Source organism: Bufo bufo, chromosome 6 (assembly GCF_905171765.1).
Source record: "Bufo bufo chromosome 6, aBufBuf1.1, whole genome shotgun sequence".
Taxonomy (NCBI): Eukaryota; Metazoa; Chordata; class Amphibia; order Anura; family Bufonidae; genus Bufo; species Bufo bufo.
This window is the reverse complement of record NC_053394.1, coordinates 407,427,574-407,453,503: the sequence shown is the minus strand read 5'-3', so window position 1 is coordinate 407,453,503 and position 25,930 is coordinate 407,427,574. Positions and strand designations below refer to the sequence as shown.

The 25,930-nt window shown below is 44.0% G+C and overlaps 1 pseudogene; it reads left to right on the top strand.

The window, feature by feature from the left end:
* LOC121005796 overlaps window positions 1-25,930 on the top strand; it is a 119,726-nt pseudogene that overhangs the window by 5,262 nt on the left and 88,534 nt on the right.

Genomic DNA, 25,930 nt, shown 5'->3' with positions numbered 1-25,930 from the left:
TGTACCTAATATGAATTGCAATATCAACAAAAATATGTGCATACCCATAAGTGATAGGGGCCATCGCGTTTCAGCTATAAAGCCTGGGGGTAGGATCTGGTGAGTAATCCCACTGTGTTCCTATAGCACTGATGACGCATCTGCAACTAGCCCCACCAATCAGAACTCTGCTCCGGTGTATAGTGACTTAATGTGCTGACCACCAAACCTTATGTCTAGAACAATTCTACTATACAGGGAGTGCAGAATTATTAGGCAAGTTGTATTTTTGAGGATTAATTTTATTATTGAACAACAACCATGTTCTCAATGAACCCAAAAAACTCATTAATATCAAAGCTGAATATTTTTGGAAGTAGTTTTTAGTTTGTTTTTAGTTTTAGCTATTTTAGGGGGATATCTGTGTGTGCAGGTGACTATTACTGTGCATAATTATTAGGCAACATAACAAAAAACAAATATATACCCATTTCAATTATTTATTTTTATCAGTGAAACCAATATAACAGCTCAACATTCACAAATATACATTTCTGACATTCAAAAACAAAACAAAAACAAATCAGTGACCAATATAGCCACCTTTCTTTGCAAGGACACTCAAAAGCCTCCCATCCATGGATTCTGTCAGTGTTTTGATCTGTTCACCATCAACATTGCGTGCAGCAGCAACCACAGCCTCCCAGACACTGTTCAGAGAGGTGTACTGTTTTCCCTCCTTGTAAATCTCACATTTGATGATGGACCACAGGTTCTCAATGGGGTTCAGATCAGGTGAACAAGGAGGCCATGTCATTAGATTTTCTTCTTTTATACCCTTTCTTGCCAGCCACGCTGTGGAGTACTTGGACGCGTGTGATGGAGCATTGTCCTGCATGAAAATCATGTTTTTCTTGAAGGATGCAGACTTCTTCCTGTACCACTGCTTGAAGAAGGTTTCTTCTAGAAACTGGCAGTAGGACTGGGAGTTGAGCTTGACTCCATCCTCAACCCGAAAAGGCCCCACAAGCTCATCTTTGATGATACCAGCCCAAACCAGTACTCCACCTCCACCTTGCTGGCGTCTGAGTCGGACTGGAGCTCTCTGCCCTTTACCAATCCAGCCACGGGCCCTTTCATCTGGCCCATCAAGACTCACTCTCATTTCATCAGTCCATAAAACCTTAGAAAAATCAGTCTTGAGATATTTCTTGGCCCAGTCTTGACGTTTCAGCTTGTGTGTCTTGTTCAGTGGTGGTCGTCTTTCAGCCTTTCTTACCTTGGCCATGTCTCTGAGTATTGCACACCTTGTGCTTTTGGGCACTCCAGTGATGTTGCAGCTCTGAAATATGGCCAAACTGGTGGCAAGTGGCATCTTGGCAGCTGCACGCTTGACTTTTCTCAGTTCATGGGCAGTTATTTTGCGCCTTGGTTTTTCCACACGCTTCTTGCGACCCTGTTGACTATTTTGAATGAAACGCTTGATTGTTCGATGATCACGCTTCAGAAGCTTTGCAATTTTAAGAGTGCTGCATCCCTCTGCAAGATATCTCACTATTTTTGACTTTTCTGAGCCTGTCAAGTCCTTCTTTTGACCCATTTTGCCAAAGGAAAGTAAGTTGCCTAATAATTATGCACACCTAATATAGGGTGTTGATGTCATTAGACCACACCCCTTCTCATTACAGAGATGCACATCACCTAATATGCTTAATTGGTAGTAGGCTTTCGAGCCTAAACAGCTTGGAGTAAGACAACATGCATAAAGAGGATGATGTGGTCAAAATACTCATTTGCCTAATAATTCTGCACGCAGTGTATTACTATTTTGTTAGGCACGCAAACAAATTAAACCAGACAAGACAGCAAAGATGGCTTCAACGGCACTAAGGGGGCTTTATTCTTTGCCGGAGCACTATGAGAAGGCACTAAGGGGGCATACTACCATTTGGGGGACTAAGGGGCGTTAATACTGTGAAGTGGCAATAAAGGGAAATAACTGCTGTGTGGGCACTAAGAGCACAGAGGGCCGGGGCAGCGTACTGTTAAGTAAACTATTGTTAACTCCTCTTGTCCAGTTGTAGTGTTTTATATTTTTTACATGACTGAGTGGGTGGGAGGTGAGGTTATGTGTTGACTATGGGTGTCCTTGGCTAGCCGGGGAAGGGGGAGGGGGGACTTACAGGGAGATTGCTAGGGGAGGTGGTGTAGTGTTCAAAAACTTGGTGTGGGGCCCAACTTTTAGTTTTAGTCAATTCATACTTAGTTTTTCTCTGTGCTTTGTAATGTCTATGGAGTTTGTTTTATATATAGAAATGTTATAAGACATAAACAGAATTTTATGTTAAATTATAAAAAAATAATAAAATGTGTTGTACTTTTGGCAGATGACTGTACCAGGAACTCAGAGAAATATGTGATATCATCACATTTTGAAGTATATGATCATGGTGTCACACGAGATACGTATGAAGGACATGCTAAGTTCCAAGATATATCCTCACCCATTCACAGCAAAAATGTATCACCTGATCCTTTTAAACAGGTCCAATCTTCTGATTCATCACAGACTGTAACACAAAATAAAAGTCACAGAAAAGGTGTTAAACGTCAAACCTCTCACATAAGAAAGAAGCCATTTTCATGTTTAGAATGTGGGAAATGTTATACCTATAAATCTGAACTTGTTATACATCACAGAGTTCACACAGGGGAGAAGCCATATTCATGTTCAGAATGTGGGAAATGTTTTCCTATAAAAAAATATCTGGTTTCACATCAAAGAACTCATACAGGGGAGAAGCCATTCTCATGTTTAGAATGTGGAAAATGTTTTAACGATAAATCAAATCTTGTTACACATCAAAGAGTTCACACAGGAGAGAAGCCATTTTCATGTTCAGAATGTGGAAAATGTTTTAACGACAAATCATATCTTGTTACTCATCAGAGAATTCACACAGGGGAAAAGCCATTCTCATGTTCAGAATGTGGAAAATGTTTTAACTATAAAAAACATCTTGTTACTCATCGGAGAATTCACACAGGGGAGAGGCCATTCTCATGTTCAGGATGTGGAAAATGTTTTAATGATAGCTCATCTCTTATTAAACATCGGAGAATTCACACAGGGGAGAAGCCATATTCATGTTCAGAATGTGGGAAATGTTTTAACTATAAATCACATCTTGTTACTCATCAGAGAATTCACACAGGGGAGAAGCCGTTTTCATGTTCAGAATGTGGGAAAGGTTTTGTTGAAAAGCAACATCTGGTTAGACATCAAAGAACTCATACAGGGGAGAAGCCATTTTCATGCTTAGAATGTGGAAAATGTTTTAACGATAAATCACATCTTGTTAAACATCAGAGGAGTCACACAGGGGAGAAGCAATATTCATGTTCAGAATGTGGGAAATGTTTTGCTGTAAAAAAAGATCTTGTTAGACATCAGAGACTTCACACAGGAGAGAAGCCATATTCATGTTCAGAATGTGGGAAATGCTTTGTAAATATTTCAGATCTTAATGAACATCATATATTTCACACAGGGGAGAAGCCACTTTTATGTTCAGATTAGATTGCGGGAAATGTTTTGCTATAAAAAATTATTTGGTTACGTATCAAAGAACCCATATAGGGGAAAAGCCATTCTTATGTTTAGAATTTTAAAAATGCTTTAACCGTAAACCAGATATTGTTACACATCAAAGAATTCACACAGGGGAGAAGCCAATTTATACCTCTTCCTGCAAAAATGAACTGTTAATTTTATAGATTCCATTTTGAATCTTTCGTATTTTATAAGTTTCTTTAATCTTTGTAAGTTTATTATTTAGACATGATTACCATTAAATAGTGTCCGTCATCTATTTGATTCATAGATACAGGAACTAACACCTGCATGACCAGTAAATGTATTACTCCTTCTTCTAAAATTTTTGCAAATTGCATGAACTTTTCATTGAAATAATCACAAAGTTTGTGGCAGGAATTACTACACGTGGAATTATGTAATCCCGGGGATAAGACAATTATTAACCTTGGACTCGGAGAGATTTTCCTCCAGGATTCCACAAACCATATACATCTTCCTTCCACAGGACTTCTGGCGTCATTTCTTTGTTGTTACTGAACTGTTGAGATTAAAAAAAAATCTGTTATGTTTGCTTTGTTTATAATTTAAAAAATTTGATATTTCCTATTAATATCATCTGAAAAAGTATTTTTCGAATCTGATGCTTTTTTAAGAATGTTTTTTAGGTCTTTAGCAAGAAATTGTTCCCCATAAAATGGAATTTTAATTATCAGCGGGTGCAAACCCACTGTCCTACGTGACCAACCAACCTCTCATTCTTCACAATACCTCTGATGGTGAGGATAGACTTTCCCGAGGGGTACACCAGGTGCTACCTCTTAGGTGGGTTGGAACACAAGGGAACAGATACCTGGGTGTGGACCCGCTGAACTGAACTCCAGATGGTATGGTGCACCCAGAAGGTGCTAGGAGGCCAGAGGCTGATAAGGCGTTGGCAAGGCAAAGTCTGAGTACAAAGTCCAAGGTCAGGGCAGGCGAAACTATAGCGAAGTCTGTAAACGAGGTCAGAGGGCAGGCTGCAAGATAGCAAAATCTGTAAGACAAGGGCAGGTGGCAATAAGGCAAGGTCCATTAAACAAGATATAGGGTCCATTACACAGTAATGACAAGAATCACAGTAACACCTTCACTCACAGGAATTTAGACAAGGCTACGAACAAAAGTTGGAAACCAGCCCTAGGGTGGGGAAGACTGAGGGGGTGGGCACGCATGCCCTATACACAATCATAAGATTCTGAGCACGGAGTCTGAGCTCCACCCAGAGCAGGAAGGAGGATGCTGGCAGTAGGCACCGCCGCTGGTAAACTACATGAGGGAACAGATCTGGATTTTCTGATCCAGACTCAGAGGTAGAAGAGGAGTAAGCCTCTACTCAGATGCTTCTGTTTTCAAATAGACAGAAAGCAAGAAATTGATGACTTTTCTGCCATTGCTGAACGGCTTTCTTGCCGTACTAAGTCCTTAATTTCATCTTTCAAGGAAGGCACTTCCTCCCTTACAATATCATCAGTATTCATGATATTTAACCATACAAATTCCTGTGATCTAGATTTTTTTTTTAACTGTTTTAGGTCTAACAGATGTATCCTTATCACCATATTCTATATCAGAGAGAGATAGAGGGAATACACACATTAGTCACAATACTCACAATCTTGACATGAAAACATTACTTCATGCACTCACAGCAGCACCAATGTCAGGCTCTGCACACTCCCACTTTGTCAACATGGAAAACGTCAAAGCCTTTTCAAGACCTGCTGTTCCTTGGTCAGAGGGTGACTTCCGACTTAACCCACGTGCCAGATTCTGGCAAATTGGCTTGTTCAGATGTCCCTGGTGATGTCATCCACCGGAGCAGAAGATCTCAGACAGGAAGCTGCTGGTAAAGAATTGAGAGACTACCGGAGTTTCTTAGTCGCTGCTGCTCTGGCACAATGAGGATACAGGGATCTAAAGCATCACAGCAGGCATCCATAGCAAATCAGTCATACTTGCTCAAGGTAGTCCCTCCTGAATGAACTTGTAACTATGTTCTTGCTTCTCTCCCCACCTGAAAGGGACAGGAACAGGAAGACACTGAGGAGAAAATATTTTAACCTTCCTGTCCCTGCATGGTGGTAGGAGGATCATCTCATGATTTATGGTGCCGTCATGGAGGGTGAAGGGGAAAATATATTTTTGTTAAAGATGTTGAACATTATGCATGCAAAGTGTTATGCATATGAAAAGTGTTTTTTTTTTTACATTCTTGAAAAAATATAGTACAATTGTATGTGTTTACCACCTAAATAAAGTACAAAATATGATATAAAACATTGTCAGAATTATTAGGAAGTGCAAAACCCTTACAGCTTAGTTATTCTCTGCTAAAGTGACACATGCCATAAAGGCCTAAACAGGCCTGGTCACTGAGTGGTTAGAATGTGGGAATGTTTTACAGATAAATAATACCTCATTCATCAGAGAATTCACACAGGGGAGAAATCATTCTCATGTTCAGAATGTGGGAAATGTTTCATTCAAAGATGAGATCTTATTAGACATCAAATAAATCACGCTGGGAAGAAACCATTTACTCAGATGTTGATATCACAGAATTAACACAGGGGAGAAGCCATGTCCCTGTTCAGGATGTGGGAAATGTTTTTACTCTGAAGTCCTTCTTGTTGACCATCATAAGACTCGTGGTGGGAAAAGCCATTTTAATTTTTTTCTACTTTTGCTATTGAGAAATAGAACAATACATATAAAGTAAAGCCACGCGTCATACAAGAGTAATAATGTAGAGTAGATAATGAACATTTATTTCAAGCAGTGAACACAATTTTGTGTGGATAAAACTAAACAGTATTATATTTTGCATCAGATAAAATGGCTGCCTCGAAGAAGTCTGCTTTAAGTCTACCACCAGACAAGTATGTACAGGCAGCAATGATCATGTCAAGGATCCCAGAGGACAGAAACAGCATATGTTTTCTAAAATGTGTAGCCTGGGTTTTTGTCCCACCCAAACCCCCATATATATGCACCTCCACATTAGAACACAGACTACAGTCATCACTAACCCTTTCTGGATGCTCATTTTGTGGATACTACAGCCAGTAGATTATCTTCATCTCTAAAAAGACAGATAGTACACCTAAGATAGAAATGTTGGATTGCTGCAAAACTCGTCCTGCAGTTATGTCTCAGGCAGATATGTAAATGATTACAGGTGAGGTGATTACACTGGGTCTTGCCACAAGAGGGTGTAAAAGTGCTTCTGCTAATGCTCTATAAAACAGTTCTCAGTGGTCTCTTGAGTAGTGTACCTCTTGATGACAGATCATTGACAATTAGACGTGCCTCCACAATGCACTCAAAGTTCAAAGATTTTAAGAGGGGGGGCATTATTGGAATGAAAGAAGAAGGATGTTCATTTCAACAAATTGCTAGGAAGTGTTGGTAGCAGAGGCTACGTGGCGCACACATGGAGAACAGGCTCTGTATGACCCCCAAAGACTACCAGTAGAGAGAATAGTTTAATCTGCCGATAAGCAGAAGCAGCTCCCACAGTTTTGTTCTTCACCATACAGACATAGGCGGCCCCTTCATTACACACCCATGTCTCTGCCAGGACATTTCCAGAAGCCTAGCAGAAGAAAATTTGCTGTCATGGTGCCCATTACATATCCTGCCATTGACAGTCAGCCACCATCGCCTTCCTTTGCAGTGATATGTACCATATATATTGATCGGCACAATGGTAAGTTTAGAATGGCGGTGCGCGTATCTTAGGGCAGGCGTCCCGTGAAGATGGCAGTAAAGGAGAATCAGCACTCGCTGTTAGTAATAATATTACTCTGTTTATTGCCACATATTAGTTGACCTGTTTCGGCACGCTATGTGCCTTTCACAAAGAGGTCCCTCCCTTATTCTCAATATCAGAGGGTAAAACGCATAGTTAGTGAAGAGGAGAGCTGTGAGACCAGATTAGATGAAATGACCACCAAATTTTTAGCTAGAGGCTATCCACAACAATTACTGGAAGAACAACGTAAGAGAATTGACGAGACTCAGGGGGAGAAAGCCCCAAAAGAACCACGCATTCCCTTTGTTATAAAATACCATCCTTGGATTAATAAGATTAGAGCTGTCATAAATAAGCATTGGAATGTAGTTGCCCATTCCTATCCACAAGTAGAGGAATTTCAGACACCACCCATGATCTGTTACAAAAGAGCCTACAACATCAGAAACAACATAATTTGAACTGACATTGGGAAAAATAGAGGGTTCTCTAGACAAAACACACTTTCTGCTCCAAGACAAGGTACTTTTCCTTGCTTGAGTTGCATACACTGCGCCAGTGTGATAAGGGGTATAATTATTTACAATAGGTCACTAGGACCAAAGTTGTCCCTGGGTTTACATATGTTACTAATAGTTTCAATATAAAATGTAACGTTTATTACTTGTCTCTAAAAAAACTTTCTACCTATAACTGACACTCTAAAATTATCAGCTCCGTCTGCGGTATTATGTATATCGCTATTACCAGTTTTGGTGCTGGTTAGCAGGGCTAACACTTATTCCTGCCTAGTATGCTCTTTATTAATCATAGAAACATAGAATGTGTCGGCAGATAAGAACCATTTGGCCCATCTAGTCTGCCCAATATACTGAATACTATGGATAGCCCCTGGCCCTATCTTATATGAAGGATGGCCTTATGCCTATCCCATGCATGCTTAAACTCCTTCACTGTATTTGCAGCTGCCACTTCTGCAGGAAGGCTATTCCATGCATCCACTACTCTCTCAGTAAAGTAATACTTCCTTATATTACTTTTAAACCTTTGCCCCTCTAATTTAAAACTGTGTCCTCTTGTGGTAGTTTTTCTTCTTTTAAATATGCTCTCCTCCTTTACCGAGTTGATTCCCTTTATGTATTTAAAAGTTTCTATCATATCCCCTCTGTCTCTTCTTTCTTCCAAGCTATACATATTAAGGTCCTTTAACCTTTCCTGGTAAGTTTTATCCTGCAATCCATGTACTAGTTTAGTAGCTCTTCTCTGAACTCTCTCTAGAGTATCTATATCCTTCTGGAGATATGGCCTCCAGTACTGCGCACAATACTCCAAGTGAGGTCTCACCAGTGTTCTGTACAGCGGCATAAGCACTTCACTCTTTCTACTGCTTATACCTCTCCCTATACATCCAAGCATTCTGCTGGCATTTCGTGCTGCTCTATTACATTGTCTTCCCACCTTTAAGTCTTCTGAAATAATTACTCCTAAATCCCTTTCCTCAGATACTGAGGTCAGGACTGTGTCAAATATTCTATATTCTGCCCTTGGGTTTTTACGCCCCAGGTGCATTATCTTGCACTTATCCACATTAAATTTCAGTTGCCAAAGTTCTGACCATTCTTCTAGTTTTCCTAAATCCTTTTCCATTTGGCGTTTCCCTCCAGGAACATCAACCCTGTTACATATCTTTGTGTCATCAGCAAAAAGACAAACCTTACCATCGAGGCCTTTTGCAATATCACTTATGAAGATATTAAACAAAATTGGTCCCAGTACAGTTCCCAGTGGAACCCCACTAGTAACATGACCTTGTTTTGAATGTTCTCCATTGACTACAACCCTCTTCTGTCTGTCACTCAGCCACTGCCTAATCCACTCAACAATATGGGAGTCCATGCTCAATGACTGCAGTTTATTGATAAGTCTTCTATGTGGGAATCATGCATTCCACTCGTGCCGTGTTATGGCCGCACTGTTAGTCTCACAGTGCGCTCCTACTGAGCAGGCTAGGGTCGGAATCCCCTGCTTGCACCTAATCACTCAGTACTGTTCTATAGTGACTATCATGCCGACGGTAGCTGGTTAAAATACACAAAGATCACATGCTGCCCCCCGACATGTTTCGCCAAAGCTGTTGGCGTCTTCAGGGGTTTGGGCAGTTTGCTCGTGAATGGGGCGGGACCAGACCTTTTAAAACCTCCCTCCCAGCGTCATAATGGCAATAGCTAATGTGTGTCACTATTGTTGCTAAGTGGGTTCCTTAGCCTATCGATGATCGCCTTTTTTCCAGATCGTACCTGATAGTACCTCCTGCGGTATCTTCATCCAATCACTAACCAGTTAGGCTTTGCGCATGTATCAGGACTTTGTTCCGTCGTCTTGCATCTCGGATTTCACTGCGCATGTCTGGATTCTTCTGTCTGCAGCCCGATCTTTTCAGTCCACTGCGCATGCGCTAGGTGTTAGAGTTCAGGATACTTATCCGCTCAGACTGTGCCTGCGTGCAGTCTTTAACATATTTGCCAGTCATTTCCAGCCCTCTGCGCATGTGCCGGGACTTAGTAATTCTAGAGGCTTTGCCACTTGTTATGTACATAGTCGGAGCCTTCAGGATTTAAATCCATCGTTTGGCATATCGGATTATAATGTGCATGTCCCAATGTTTCTGTCTGCAGCTCAATCTTCTTAGGCTGCAAAGAGTGCGCCTGCGCTAGGTATTGGGATTCAAGATAATTGAACGCTCAGACTGCGCCTGCGTGCGGTCTCTGGCATTTTAAGCCACCTCCAACCTACTGCGCATGCGCCGGGACTTTGTAATTCTCGGGACCTGCGACTTAAATACATGCATGTCCGAAGCCTTCATGTGTAGTGTACCTGTCCTGTGAATGTCCCTTTATTGGGAACTGCTTACATGAAATACGTGGTTACAAAAGTTGCTACGTTTTGGCTATAGCATAGCCTTTATCAAGCACAATGTGATCCCCAAATGATCCTGCTTATAAAGTGCAAGCCACACCTCCCCATGTGGCAGTGGCCAATCACATAGTTGCATATTCCACCATTCTTCCACAATATATAATAAAATGTGTTCACATACTTTCAATTGAATTATACATTAATCATCCCATATGAAAAATAGCACTCTCACCTGGTGATCTATAGAACGCATAACTCCGTGATGCATCATTACAGCGCGTCCCCCTGTATCCAGTGCGCATGTCCAGGGAGGAGAAAACGTTCCCTCACGTGTCTAACACTAATCACATGATCACAAACTAACCCGTCCATGCGATCATCAGTGCAGCCGAGCCGCTTCCTACTCCTCCCACAGGCTGCGCGCTGTTACTAGGGACAGAAACTTTAAATTGAACTCGCACTGGCTGGATCTGATAGGAGAGCAGGGTCAGGTAGATTATGAAATACAGGAATTTTGGGGGTTCAATGTAGGATCGACACAAATTCATTATGTGTGGGATGCATTGAAGGCCCATATAAGGAGTATATACTTTTCTAAAATTAACCGGTATAGATCTGAACTTCGTCAAAGGGAACAACAGTTGACAGAAACAATCAGGAGATTAAAGGGGGTAATGATGGCTAACCATAATGAGCAAAACATAACCCAGTTCAAGATACTTCTATATAGTAAAGCTCAACATAAGCTTCTTTTCCAGGGTCAAAATCGTTTTAGCGAATCGGGTAAAACAGGAAAGTTCTTGGCACGGCTGGTTGCCAATCAGAGAGAGGCTACTACTATAAGTGAGATCAGGAATTGAAAAGGTAATAGGGTGAGATCCTCAGCGCTGATTAGGGAGGAATTTGTGAAATATTACTCTGTGCTCTATCAGTCTGACAATACGTTTAGACGGGATGATATGGAGCAATATCTACAACAACTAGGACTTCCCCAGTGAGAACTACAGTATAGGGAAATGTTGGATCGACCTATTGACCTGGAGGAGCTACGATCGATCCTTCCACTATTGAAATATAATAAATCTCCTGGCCCTGATGGTTTGCCGTTTGAACTTTATAGATACCACGCCAAATCGCTCCTTCCAATCCTTTTGCGGGTCCTGAATGAATCCTGTGCATCTGGCGCTCTGCCCCCATCATTTAGGGAGGCAGTGATTTCCTTGGTGTTGAAAAAGGATAAAGATAGATGCGATATGGGATCATATAGACCCATATCGCTCTTAAATACAGATTATAAGATCTTTGCTAAAATTTTGGCTAATCGCCTGAAAAGGGTTATAGCCTCTCTGGTACATAATAATCAGACGTGATTCATTCGGGGCCGGCAGATACAGATGAGTCTCTATAGGGTTTACTTGAATCTCTCGGTTGGGGGTGGTCCAGACCACTCCATCCTGTCTTTAGACGCCGCAAAGGCGTTTGACAGGATGGAGTGGTCTTTTCTGTGGGCTACTATGTCTCACTTTGGATTAGGGACCGTGTTTATAGAGATGACTCGAATGCTATATGAACAGCCGTTAGCCCGGCTGAACATCAATGGTATCTATTCCTCCCCCATTATGATGTGGCGTGGGATGAGACAGGGATGCCCTCTCTCCCCTTCTTTTTGCTTTATTTATTGAACTATTGGCCTGTAAGATCCGCATAGATAACAGTATAGACGGCTTTGGGGTGGCAGGAGTGAGAGATAAAATAAGCCTCTATGCCGATGATGTTATTTTGTTTTTGGACCGGGGATGGAAAATTCTCCCTTATGTGATGGCAGTAATAGAGGACTTTGGTAGATTCTCGGGCTACTTGATTAATTGGTCCAAGTCATCACTCCTCCCGCTTAACCGCAAGGCCGTAGATGAGGGGAGTGGAGTAAAGGTTCTTGCCCCGAATGATACACTGGATTACTTGGGGATCAAGATTGGTCTCCCTATAAAGAGGTTTTATGAGCTTAATTTAGCCCCGGTCTTGAACAAAGTAAAGTCTAAAATATGTGCTTGGCAGAAATTGATCCTGGCTCAGGTGGATCGAATAGCGCTGATTAAAATGATTATCCTTCCTATTGTGATGTACCCGATGTGTGCTTCCCTAGTTTGGATCGATGATATCTTCTTTTATAGATTGGAGAGTCTTATTAACGATCTAATATGGGGAAGAAAGAGGGTGAGAATAAAACAAAAATATCTATGGTTGTCGGAATTAGACGGCGGGCTATCATTCCCTTTCTTTCAGGGATATTATTTGTGTGCACAGGTTCAGCGGTGTTGTGGATTCACTTATAGTTTATTAGCACAATATCTAATGCAGGTTCTGGGGAAACCAATAGAGAAAATTCTCTCATGTTTGGAGTCTGGCTATTTGGGGGTAAGGAAGTCTTTTTTGATCCCTTGGACGTTACAAATGGTTTGGAATAAGCTTAAGAGGATCTTGAAAGTTTCCCACTCTTTCGCCTTCACTCCTGTGTGGAAGAACAGGAACTTGACGGAATTCTATAAAATCACTGATTTTGCTTACTGGTCACGTAGGCGGGTGGTTAATATGTGTCATCTTTTTTTAGGCGGACACTTTAAAACTTTTTTTGATTATAATTTCACGGATAATACATTATTAGATGTGTTTATGTATTCACATTTAAAACACGCCTATGAGGCCACTAGGAATAAAGGATAAATTTGTCCACGGGAGAATGTATTTTTTGATTATTGTCATTCCCAGACAGGTGAGAGGGTTAAGATAGCTAGTCTATATAGTAAACTGCGAACAGCATTGGCTACTGTAACTTTATATAAACGCTCAAGTAAATGGGAGCAAGAGTTGCACTGCTCACCATTACAATGGCCTAGTATCTACAGGAATGTGAGAAAGGTTACATTTTCTAACGCCCATAGACTAATCCAATTTAAGATCCTCCATCGGTTATACTACACACCTAAAATCCAAGCGAAATTTCCCCGAAATAATGGCCGAGACTGCTGCTGTCCGAAATGTGGGTATGTGAATGCGGGTTTCAGGCATCTACTCTGGGACTGCAGTAAAATAAAAAGATACTGGGAACAAGTTTTTGAAACCCTACAAAAAGAGTCCTCTTCGAGGTACAGCCCTGGGATGGTGACAGTGCTGCTGGGAGATTATGCGTTAGATATGGACGTTCCGGGCCGGGTTAGACAGATTTGGATGAGAGGTTTGATGGTGGCAAAAGTTATTTTAGTCAGATATTGGGGTTCTGTTTCTCCACCCTCGATAAATGAATGGATTCTGTACCTTCAACAAATTAAAGTGTATGAGGATATAGAAAGGAAACGGAGAGCGGCACGCAAGACTGTTCAGACATAGCGACTGGTGAAACTATGTTGGTCTCTAACAGAGCTGGTAGTGACGACAGCCAATGGGGGGGGGAAGGGATGGGTATTTATAGTTCTATTATATGTAGTAGTATGGATTTGCAGCCCTATTTACAATCTATGAAGGGTTCTATTATCCGTTTATAAGATAGCTGTCTACTTTTGTATAGTGGTTTCTTTGTACTGGCTGTTTTTTCTACTATAATGTGTGCTTTGTTCTATTATGATGAAAAAAAATATTTAAAAAAAGAAAAGAAATAAAATAGGGACGCACAATGAACACCCCGCCCCCATACAGACCCGCTGGCAGCAAACATACCAATGATTATCCTATGGACCAGCGATCATAAATTCATTTCCAATTATGGAGGGGGGTAAGTTCCTCCTCATTATGAATCACGGAGATGTATTCAATATACAAACCGGATTCCAAAAAAGTTCGGACACTAAACAAATTGTGAATAAAAACTCAATACAATGATGTGGAGATGGCAAATGTCAATATTTTATTTGTAATAGAACGTAGATGACAGATCAAACGTTTAATCCGAGTAAATGTATCATTTTAAAGGAAAAATACGTTGATTCAAAATTTCACGGTGTCAACAAGTCCCCAAAAAGTTGGGACAAGTAGCAATAAGAGGCTGGAAAAAGTACATTTGAGCATAACGAAGAGCTGGAAGACCAATTAACACTAATTAGGTGAATTGGCAACATGATTGGGTATAAAAAGAGCTTCTCAGAGTGGCAGTGTCTCTCAGAAGCCAAGATGGGTAGAGGATCACCAATTCCCACAATGTTGCGCAGAAAGATAGTGGAGCAATATCAGAAAGGTGTCACCCAGCGAAAAATTGCAAAGACTTTGCATCTATCATCATCAACTGTGCATAACATCATCCGAAGATTCAGAGAATCTGGAACAATCTCTGTGCGTCAGGGTCAAGGCCGTAAAACCATACTGGATGCCCGTGATCTCCAGGCCCTTAAACGACACTGCACCACAAACAGGAATGCTACTGTAAAGGAAATCACAGAATGGGCTCAGGAATACTTCCAGAAACCATTGTCAGTGAACACAATCCACCGTGCCATCCGCCGTTGCCACCTGAAACTCTACAGTGCAAAGAAGAAGCCATTTCTAAGCAAGATCCACAAGCTCAGGCGTTTTCACTGGGCCAGGGATCATTTAAAATGGAGTGTGGCAAAATGGAAGACTGTTCTGTGGTCAGACGAGTCACGATTCGAAGTTCTTTTTGGAAATCTGGGACGCCATGTCATCCGGACCAAAGAGGACAAGGACAACCCAAGTTGTTATCAACGCTCACTTCAGAAGCCTGCATCTCTGATGGTATGGGGTGGCATGAGTGCGTGTGGCATGGGCAGCTTGCATGTCTGGAAAGGCACCATCAATGCAGAAAAATATATTCAGGTTCTAGAACAACATATGCTCCCATCCAGACGTCATCTCTTTCAGGGAAGACCCTGCATTTTTCAACAAGATAATGCCAGACCACATTCTGCATCAATCACAACATCATGGCTGCGTAGGAGAAGGATCCGGGTACTGAAATGGCCAGTCTACAGTCCAGATCTTTCACCTATAGAGAACATTTGGCGCATCATAAAGAGGAAGGTGCAACAAAGAAGGCCCAAGACGATTGAACAGTTAGAGGCCTGTATTAGACAAGAATGGGAGAGCATTCCTATTTCTAAACTTGAGAAACTGGTCTCCTCGGTCCCCAGACGTCTGTTGAGTGTTGTAAGAAGAAGGGGAGATGCCACACAGGGGTGAAAATGGCCTTGTCCCAACTTTTTGGGGATTTGTTGACACCATGATATTCTGATTCAACATATTTTTCCCTTAAAATGGTACATTTTCTCAGTTTAAACTTTTGTTCCGTGATTTATGTTCTATTCTGAATAAAATATTAGATGTTAGCTCCTCCACATCATTGCATTCAGTTTTTATTCACGATTTGTATAGTGTCCCAACTTTTTTGGAATCCGGTTTGTACAACAACAATAGTGATCTTAGTGAATATGTCCCTACAAATACAAAAGTTAAAACAAGAACGTATTAAAAATCACAATACTGAGCACAAATTCATCATTATGTCCCATGGATAACCTACACATTACCCACACTAAATTCAATATTCATCTCATAAGGTTGGAGTGCCTTCAATTCAAAAATCCGTTTAAGTTCCTTCCTCCGTAGGATTCGATCTCTATGTATATTGAATACATCTCCGTGATTCATAATGAGGAGGAACTTACCCCCCTCCATAATTGGAAATGAATTTATGATCCCTGGTCCATAGGATAATCATTGGTATGTTTGCTGCCAGCGGGTCTGTATGGGGGCGGGGTGTTCATTGTGCGTCCCTAGTAACGGCGCGCAGCCTGTGGGAGGAGTAGGAAGCGGCTCGGCTGCAGTTATGATCGCATGGACGGGTTAGTTTGTGATCATGTGATTAGTGTTAGACACGTTAGGGAACGTTTTCTCCTCCCTGGACATGCGCACTGGATACAGGGGGACGCGCTGTAATGATGCATCACGGAGTTATGCGTTCTATAGATCACCAGCTGAGAGTGCTATTTTTCATATGGGATGATTAATGTATAATTCAATTGAAAGAATGTGAACACATTTTATTATACACTGCTCAAAAAAATAAAGGGAACACTTAAACAACACAATGTAACTCCAAGTCAATCACACTTCTGTGAAATCAAACTGTCCACTTAGGAAGCAACACTGAGTGACAATCAATTTCACATGCTGTTGTGCAAATGGGATAGACAACAGGTGGAAATTATAGGCAATTAGCAAGACACCCCCAATAAAGGAGTGGTTCTGCAGGTGGTGACCACAGACCACTTCTCAGTTCCTATGCTTCCTGGGTGATGTTTTGGTCACTTTTGAATGCTGGCGGGGCTTTCACTCTAGTGGTAGCATGAGACGGAGTCTACAACCGACACACGTGGCTCAGGTAGTGCAGCTTATCCAGGATGGCACATCAATGCGAGCTGTGGCAAGAAGGTTTGCTGTGTCTGTCAGCGTAGTGTCCAGAGCATGGAGGCGCTACCAGGAGACAGGCCAGTACATCAGGAGACGTGGAGGAGGCCGTAGGAGGGCAACAACCCAGCAGCAGGACCGCTACCTCCGCCTTTGTGCAAGGAGGAACAGGAGGAGCACTGCCAGAGCCCTGCAAAATGACCTCCAGCAGGCCGCAAATGTGCATGTGTCTGCTCAAATGGTCAGAAACAGACTCCATGAGGGTGATATGAGGGCCCGACGTCCACAGGTGGGGGTTGTGCTTACAGCCCAACACCGTGCCGGACGTTTGACATTTGCCAGAGAACACCAAGATTGGCAAATTCGCCACTGGCGCCCTGTGCTCTTCACAGATGAAAGCAGGTTCACACTGAGCACATGTGACAGACGTGACAGAGTCTGGAGACGCCGTGGAGAACGTTCTGCTGCCTGCAACATCCTCCAGCATGACCGGTTTGGCATTGGGTCAGTAATGGTGTGGGGTGGCATTTCTTTGGAGGGCCGCACAGCCCTCCATGTGCTCGCCGGAGGTAGCCTGACTGCCATTAGGTACCGAGATGAGATCCTAAGACCCCTTGTGAGACCATATGCTGGTGCGGTGGCCCTGGGTTCCTCCTAATGCAAGACAATGCTAGACCTCATGTGGCTGGAGTGTGTCAGCAGTTCCTGCAAGACGAAGGCATTGATGCTATGGACTGGCCCGTCCGTTCCCCAGACTTGAATCCAATTGAGCACATCTGGGACATCATGTCTCGCTCTATCCACCAACATCACGTTGCACCACAGACTGTCCAGGAGTTGACAGATGCTTTAGTCCAGGTCTGGGAGGAGATCCCTCAGGAGACCGTCCGCCACCTCATCAGGAGCATGCACAGGCGTTGTAGGGAGGTCATACAGGCACGTGGAGGCCACACACACTACTGAGCCTCATTTTGACTTGTTTTAAGGACATTACATCAAAGTTGGATCAGCCTGTAGTGTGTTTTTCCACTTTAATTTTGAGTGTGACTCCAAATCCAGACCTCCATGGGTTAAAAAATTTGATTTCCATTTTTGTGTGATTTTGTTGTCAGCACATTCAACTATGTAAAGAACAAAGTATTTCAGAAGAATATTTAATTAACTTAGATCTAGGATGTGTTATTTTTGTGTTCCCTTTATTTTTTTGAGCAGTGTATATTGTGGAAGAATGGTGGAATATGCAACTATGTGATTGGCCACTGCCGCATGGGGAGGTGTGGCTTGCACTTTATAAGCAGGATCATTTGGGGATACCAGAGGGGGCTGATAAGAGGGAGAGGCTGGGGGGCACATAAGAGGCTGGCTGCTGTTGTGTGCAAAAAGCACAGGGCAGCAGGGAGAGTGTAAAGTCCTATTCACCCTGATAGAGCTCTATTAGGGTGAATATGACAAGAGTTCTAGCCCTTAAGGAGGCTAATAGTTATTAAATAAAAAGTAAAAAAAAGAAAGTTTAAACACCCCCCCAAATATAGAAAACAATATATCGCATATCACACATGCTTAAAATTATATCGCAATATAGATTTTAGGCCATATCGCCCACCCCTAATTCACGTCACTTGGTTGTACTGTCTGTCACTGTGGGTGACAATGCATTGCACACCACGGCTCCTGAGTCCTGTCCTGACGGCTTCCGTTCACTTCCTCAGACCAAGTGCCAAGAGCTAAGCAAGAAAACCGAAGAATCAATTCATGTGAAAGATCCGAACTTCCCATCTCTAACATCTACACATGTCCGGTCCCACCCCTTTAGTGCCCCCCACACAGTAGACTGAGTCCCCGGATCTGGGACGGCTGGGAGCGGGTTATCTACTTATGCTCCTAGAAAACAGACTGGAGCATGGCTCCTCCCAGAAATGGTCACATGGTCATGACATCATCACAGGTCCTTTACCTGCTCCAGCAGTACAGCCTGGAGCCCGACTCCTCCCACACATGATCACATGGTCATGACGTCATGAAAGGTCCTTTACCTCGCCCAGCCACACAACCTGGAGCCTGACTCCTTCCACACATGATCACATGGTTATGACATCATGAAAGGTCCTTTACCTCCCCCAGCCACACAACCTGGAGCCTGGCTCCTCCCACACAGAATCACATGGTAATGACATCATCGCAGGTCCTTTACCTGCTCCAGCAATACAGCATGGAGTCTGACTCCTCCTACACTTGATCACATGGTCATGACATCATGAAAGGTCCTTTTACCTCCTTCAGCCACACAACCTGGAGCCTGACTCCTCCCACATATAATCACATGGTCATGACATCATTACAGGTCCTTAACCTCCTTCAGCCACACAACCTGGAGCCAGACTCCTCCCACACACGATCACATGGTCATTACATCATGAAAGGTCCTTTAGCCTACTAGTCTCTCCCCTCCCCGATACATGCAGTGTCTAGCGGTGCAGGTGGAGGTATGTGTAGTCACCGCCATTGTCTGTCAGGATTACTGGGGCAGAGGGGACATTAACCCTTTCACACCTAGGCGTTATGGTAAGTGATGGGACGGCAGCTGCACCCTGGATACTGTTACTGGAAGGACTTTTCTACTTATTTATCTGATGTATAGTAGAAGGACTAACATGTGATGGAATTATAGACGGGCCCCTGCTCCTGTCCTGCCTCCTCCACCATCATAGAAGGGGCCCCTGCTCCTGTCCTGCTTCCTCCACCATAATAGAAGGGGCCCCTGCTCCTGTCCTGTCTCCTCCACCATCATAGAAGGGGCCCCTGCTCCTGTCCTGCCTCCTCCACCATCATAGAAGGGGCCCCTGCTCCTGTCCTGCCTCCTCCACCATCATAGAAGGGGCCCCTGCTCCTGTCCTGCCTCCTCCACCATCATAGAAGGGGCCCCTGCTCCTGTCCTGCCTCCTCCACCATCATAGAAGGGGCCCCTGCTCCTGTCCTGCCTCCTCCACCATAATAGAAGTAGCCCCTGCTCCTGTCCTGTCTCCTCCACCATCATAGAAGGGGCCCCTGCTCCTGTCCTGTCTCCTCCACCATCATAGAAGGGGCCCCTGCTCCTGTCCTGCTTCCTCCACCATCATAGAAGGCGCCCCTGCTCCTGTCCTACCTCCTCCACCATAATAGAAGGGGCTCCTGCTCCTGTCCTGCCTCCTCCACCATCATAGAAGGGGCCCCTGCTCCTGTTCTGTCTCCTCCACCATCATAGAAGGGGCCCCTGCTCCTGTCCTGCCTCCTCCACCATCATAGAAGGGGCCCCTGCTCCTGTCCTGCCTCCTCCACCATAATAGAAGGAGCCCCTGCTCCTGTCCTGTCTCCTCCACCATCATAGAAGGGGCCCCTGCTCCTGTCCTGCCTCCTCCACCATCATAGAAGGGGCCCCTGCTCCTGTCCTACCTCCTCCACCATAATAGAAGGGGCCCCTGCTCCTGTCCTGCCTCCTCCACCATAATAGAAGGGGCCCCTGCTCCTGTTCTGTCTCCTCCACCATAATAGAAGGGGCCCCTGCTCCTGTTCTGTCTCCTCCACCATCATAGAAGGGGCCCCTGCTCCTGTCCTACCTCCTCCACCATAATAGAAGGGGCCCCTGCTCCTGTCCTGCCTCCTCCACCATCATAGAAGGGGCCCCTGCTCCTGTCTTTCCTCCTTCACCATTACAGACGGGGCCCCTGCTCCTGTCCTGCCTCCTCCACCATCGTCCTGCCTCCTCCACCGTCCTCCTGTGTCCTGTCTCCTCCACCATCATAGTGCTGGTCCCTGACCTCCTGTGTCCTGCCTCCTCCACCATCATAGTGCTGGTCCCCGGCTCCTGTGTCCTGCCTCCTCCACCATCATATTGCTGGTCCCCGGCCTCCTGTGTCCTGTCTCCTCCACCATCATAGTGCTGGTCCTCGGCTATAAACAAGAGAACACAACATCTACACTTTATTATCTCCTCCGATGTCTTGTCTTATTGTCTCCAGTAATTGTATTTTGCATGGGATTTTGTAGGATTTTCCATCTTCTCATCTTCTCTCCATTCAGGTTCCTACAATATAGGATCCGCTCAGTGGATATCTTCTATATAAGATCCTTCTCCTGATTGACCCATCAAGGATGGACAGGGACAGGGACAAGATGGCGGAGAGTATAATAAATCTCACCCTAGAGATCCTCTTCCGGCTTACTGGAGAGGTGAGAGGTTCTGATGATGTCACATTACATCATCTTATCTATGTTACTAACAGATGGACATGACTGGAGAGGTGAGGGACTCTGGAGATGTATGGAGTGATATTTATTACTGTGTCTCTCCATAACCAGGACTACACAGTAGTGAAGAAGACCTCTAGTGAGCGCTGTCAGGACCCTGTGTCTGAAGGATGGGGAAGAACCCTGAGCCCAATGACAGGGCCTCCACCTCACCCCCTGATACATGAGGAAATCAATAGAGAGAAGATCCTAGAACTCACCAACAAGATGATTGAGCTGCTGACTGGAGAGGTGACACTGCTGGGAATGCTGGGACATTATACAGGAACGCTATGAAGGGATCTGGGTGATGACTGTATCATTGTGTTGTCAGGTTCCTATAAGGTGTCAAGATGTCACCATCTATTTCTCCATGGAGGAGTGGGAGTATTTAGAAGAACACAAAGATCTGTACAAGGACATCATGATGGAGGATCACCGGCCGCTCACATCACCAGGTAATAGACATGACTAAATACACACGTCCTCTCATTATCTGTATGTAAGGAATGAATTCAGTCACTGGATGTGTTTCCTACAGTAAAGAAGAAGAGAAGAACACCGGAGAGATGTCCCAGTCCTCTTCTTCCACAGGATGGTTCAGAAGAACATCACAATGTCCCACAGGATGATCAGGTAGATGGAGATAAGGTCTCATGAAATGTCCCCTATGATCTGTAGAAGGCTGTGAAGATCTTGTATTATCCATCAGTAATATACACTGCCTGTCCAAAAAATAGTCACCATCTGGATTTTACTAAGCAAATAGTTATGAGCCTCCTATTGGATAATTACTGCATCAGCGATTATCTTTCAGCTGCAATAAGTTATTTAACCCCAACTGGTGCAATGAGTTGCTTCTCATTTCTTAAACAACCATGTCGAAAGACACATCTTGTGGTCGTGGAAAAGATGTTGTTGGGGAAGGGTCAAATCATTGGCATGCATCAAGCAGAGAAAACATCTAAGGAGATTGCAGAAACTACTAAAATTGGGTTAACTGTCCAACGCATTATTAAAAACTGGACGGATAGTGGGGACCCATCGTATTCGAGGAAGAAATGTGGCGGGAAAGAAATCCTGAATGATGGTGATCGGCGATCACTTAAACGTTTGATGAAATCAAAACGAAGAAGAACAGTAGAACTCAGGGCTATGTTTAATAGTGAAAGTAAGAGCATTTCCACACGCACAATGCGAAGGGAACTCAAGGGATTGGGACTGAACAGCTGTGTAGCTGTAAGAAAACCACTAATCAGTGAGGAAAACCAGAAAAAAAGGCTTCAATTTGCTCGGGAGCATAAAGATTGGAATCTGGAGCAATGGAAGAAGGTTATGTGGTCTGATGAGTCCAGATTTACCCTGTTCCAGAGTGATGGGCGCATCAGGGTAAGAAGAGAGGCAGATGAAGTGATGCCCCCATCATGCCTAGTGCCTCCTGTACCAGCCTGTGGGGGCAGTGCTATGATCTGGGGTCCTGCAGTTGGTCAGGTCTAGGTTCAGCGACAGTATGTGCTCCAAGAATGAGGTCAGCGACTACCTGAACCTACTGAAGGACCAGGTTATTCCATCAATGGATTTGTTCTTCCCTGATGGCACAGGCATATTCCAAGATGACAATGCCAGGATTCATCGGGCTCAAATTGTGAAAGAGTGGTTCAGGGAGCAGGAGACATCATTGTCACACATGGATTGGCCACCACAGAGTCCAGACCTTAACCCCATGGAGAATCTTTGGGATGTGCTGGAGAAGGCTTTGCGCAGCAGTCAGACTCTGCCATCATCAATGCAAGATCTTGGTGAAAAATTAATGCAACACTGGATGGAAATAAATCTTGTGACATTGCAGAAGCTTATCGAAACAATGCGAATGCGTTCCGGAATCACAGCTAAAGGCGGTCCAACGAAATATTAGAGTGTGTGACCTTTTTTTTTTGGTGGCGACATTTTTTTTGGACAGGCAGTGTATGTTTTATCCTTGTATAATGAGAAAGGTGGAGATGGCAGGATTAGAGATGACCATAGACATTACATGTTGTCTGGATCTTATCACAATTTTTTGCTTATGGAGACTTTTAAGATGGCCTCCTGAATCAACGGCCAGGACAATGCCATACCACAACTGGTCAGCCAGCATTGAGTTGTGCCCAGATTGTCGGCTTTTGCCTATCTTACAATGTATCTATAGGTTTCTAGGAGACTACTCTCTTCCATATCCTGCCCCACCTGGGAATTTGACATAGGGTTTCACCATTCACTGAGAAAGGATGCTACTATGCACATTCATGGTTCTGTGTGGCCCATACTACACATCCTTCCATGACTTGCCTAACTCCCCACAGCTATAAGCATGCAGTGCTCATATCACACAATAGTGTACATTACAGTATGGTCCTAAGACAGCAATTTATACCACAGGTTCCATTCTAGCACATCTACAATGGGGAATATGTCTGTAATTTTTTATCGCAGGTACACTTCAACTGTGAGAGACAGAATAAAAATAAATAAAAAATCAGGAAAATCACATTGTATGATTTTTAAATAATTAATTTGCATTTTATTGCATGAAATAAGTATTTGATCACCTACCAACCAGCTAGAATTCTGGCTCTTACAGACCTGTTAGTTTCTCTTTAAGAAGTCCCCCTCGTCTGCACTCGGTACCTGTATTAATTGCACCTGTTTGAACTCGTTACCTGCATAAAAGACACCTCTCCACACACTCAATCAATCACACTCCAACCTCTCTACTATGGCTAAGACCAAAGAGCTGTCTAAGGACACCAGGGACAAAACTGTAGACCTACACAAGGGTGGGATGGGCTGCAGGACAATAAGCCAGCTGCTTGGTGGAAGGCAGCAACTGTTGGTGCAATTATTAGAAAATGGAAGAAGCACATGATGACTGTCAATGTTCTTCGGTCTCCATGCAAGATCTCGCCTCGTGGGGTAAAGATGATTCTGAGAGAGGTCAGGAATCGGCCCGGACTACATGGGAGAACCTAGCCAATGACCTGAAGAGAGCTGGGACCACAGTCTCAAAGATTACCGTTAGTAACACACTACGCCGTCATGGATTAAAATCTTGCAGGGCACGCAAGGTCCCCCTGCTCACACCAGCACATGTCCAGGCCTGGTTGAAGTTCACCAATGACCATCTGGATGATCCAGAGGAGGGATGGGAGAAGGTCATGTGGCAGATGAGATCAAAATGGAACTTTTTGGTATCAATTCCACTCTCAGTTTTTGAAGGAAAAAGACGGATGGGTATGTAACGGATCACCTGGCACCCCGACTGAGTACCTCCGTTGACGGATGCTCCTAGCGTTTCCTGAGGTTTCCAAGCACTCTGGCAGACACCACAATCACCGAACCGAAGAAGCAGATAAATCCTCTTCAAGCATATGAATGCTGTAGGCAGTTGAATAGGAAACCATACGAATAGGTTTACACTCCTAGCAGTCAAACTGGGACAGCATGCAATAAATCCTCCCCCAAGAATGAGACGACACTTCACCTTGAGGGTTAAAACAGGAACTGACTTTATTTAGACACAGCACACTACTTTAACCCCCCCCCCCCCAACAGCCTCATTTACATACAATAGGGTACCTAGGACTATAGTACAAGGAAGGGTGGGGCCAGACAATAGCAAGGGCTGATGGGAGATTGAGGAGGGACAGAACAGCTGGTTTAAACTGGTGTCCCTGCGACAACACATTGCTGGGGAAACAATGGGAAAGGAAAAAGGGGGAGGAGAAGAGGCACAGACAACAATGCCTGTAACATAGCAAACTTTACAGCCAGGGCAAGATATATACAGTCCACAACACACAGCAATACAAAATACCACATGCCCAAATTGCATTCCACGTACAAATTCACCAGGGGCCATAGTCAGTAGGTAGGAGGCGGGCAGCCAGGCCTCTCCAATGCCCAGTGGCGAGGCGGGTTCCGCCACAGGGTACAAACCCAGAATACCGTCCCAACCATGAATCATGGGGTTGGAAATATACTTTGGGAGTGCTTTTCTGCAAGGGGGGCAGGACGAGTGCACTGTATTGAAGGGAGGTTGGATGGGGTCATGTATAGCGAGATTTTAGCCAACAATCTTCATCCCTCAGTAAGAACATTAAAGGGGTTCTCTGGCCCATCCTAAAAAATGAGGCCAGAATCTAACCTGTGGAGAGATTAGTAAAGCCATACTTACCCCAGCAGCAGCAGCGTTTCCACAATCCTCTTTACTGTCACTTAACCGCTCCTCCAGCGATTCCACATCTTCTGATCCTTCCCTGTCATCTTCTTTTCTGCTGTGAATGCAGGACGCTGACGTTAACGCCTCCTACTGGTCTTCCTTGGTCCCAACGCCTGCACACTACTGTGCATGCGCCAGGACCTCTTACAGACTTCTGTGTGAAGCCTGTACTGACCCATGCACAACGCGATGTAAGCATAGCAATCAGCGACAGAGGTGGATGGCACTGGGGGTACTGGGGACAGAAATCGGTTCACTGTGGATGGCATTTAGGGGCACTGTAGATAAAGTCTCCTTATTGAGCAGATGCAGAACTCGCAGACCGCAAAACGGATATGGTCATGTGCATGAAGAGCTATATACACAGCTCAGGCAGTATCATACAAGATAGGATTAGATACACAGCTCAGCAGGCAGGATCATACAAGATAGGATTAGATACACAGCTCAGCAGGCAGGATCATACAAGATAGGATTAGATACACAGCTCAGGCAGGATCATACAAGATAGGATTAGATACACAGCTCAGGCAGTATCATACAAGATAGGATTAGATACACAGCTCAGCAGGCAGAATCATACAAGATAGGATTAGATACACAGCTCAGAAGGCAGAATCATACAAGATAGGATTAGATACACAGCTCAGCAGGCAGGATCATACAAGATAGGATTAGATACACAGCTCAGCAGGCAGGATCATACAAGATA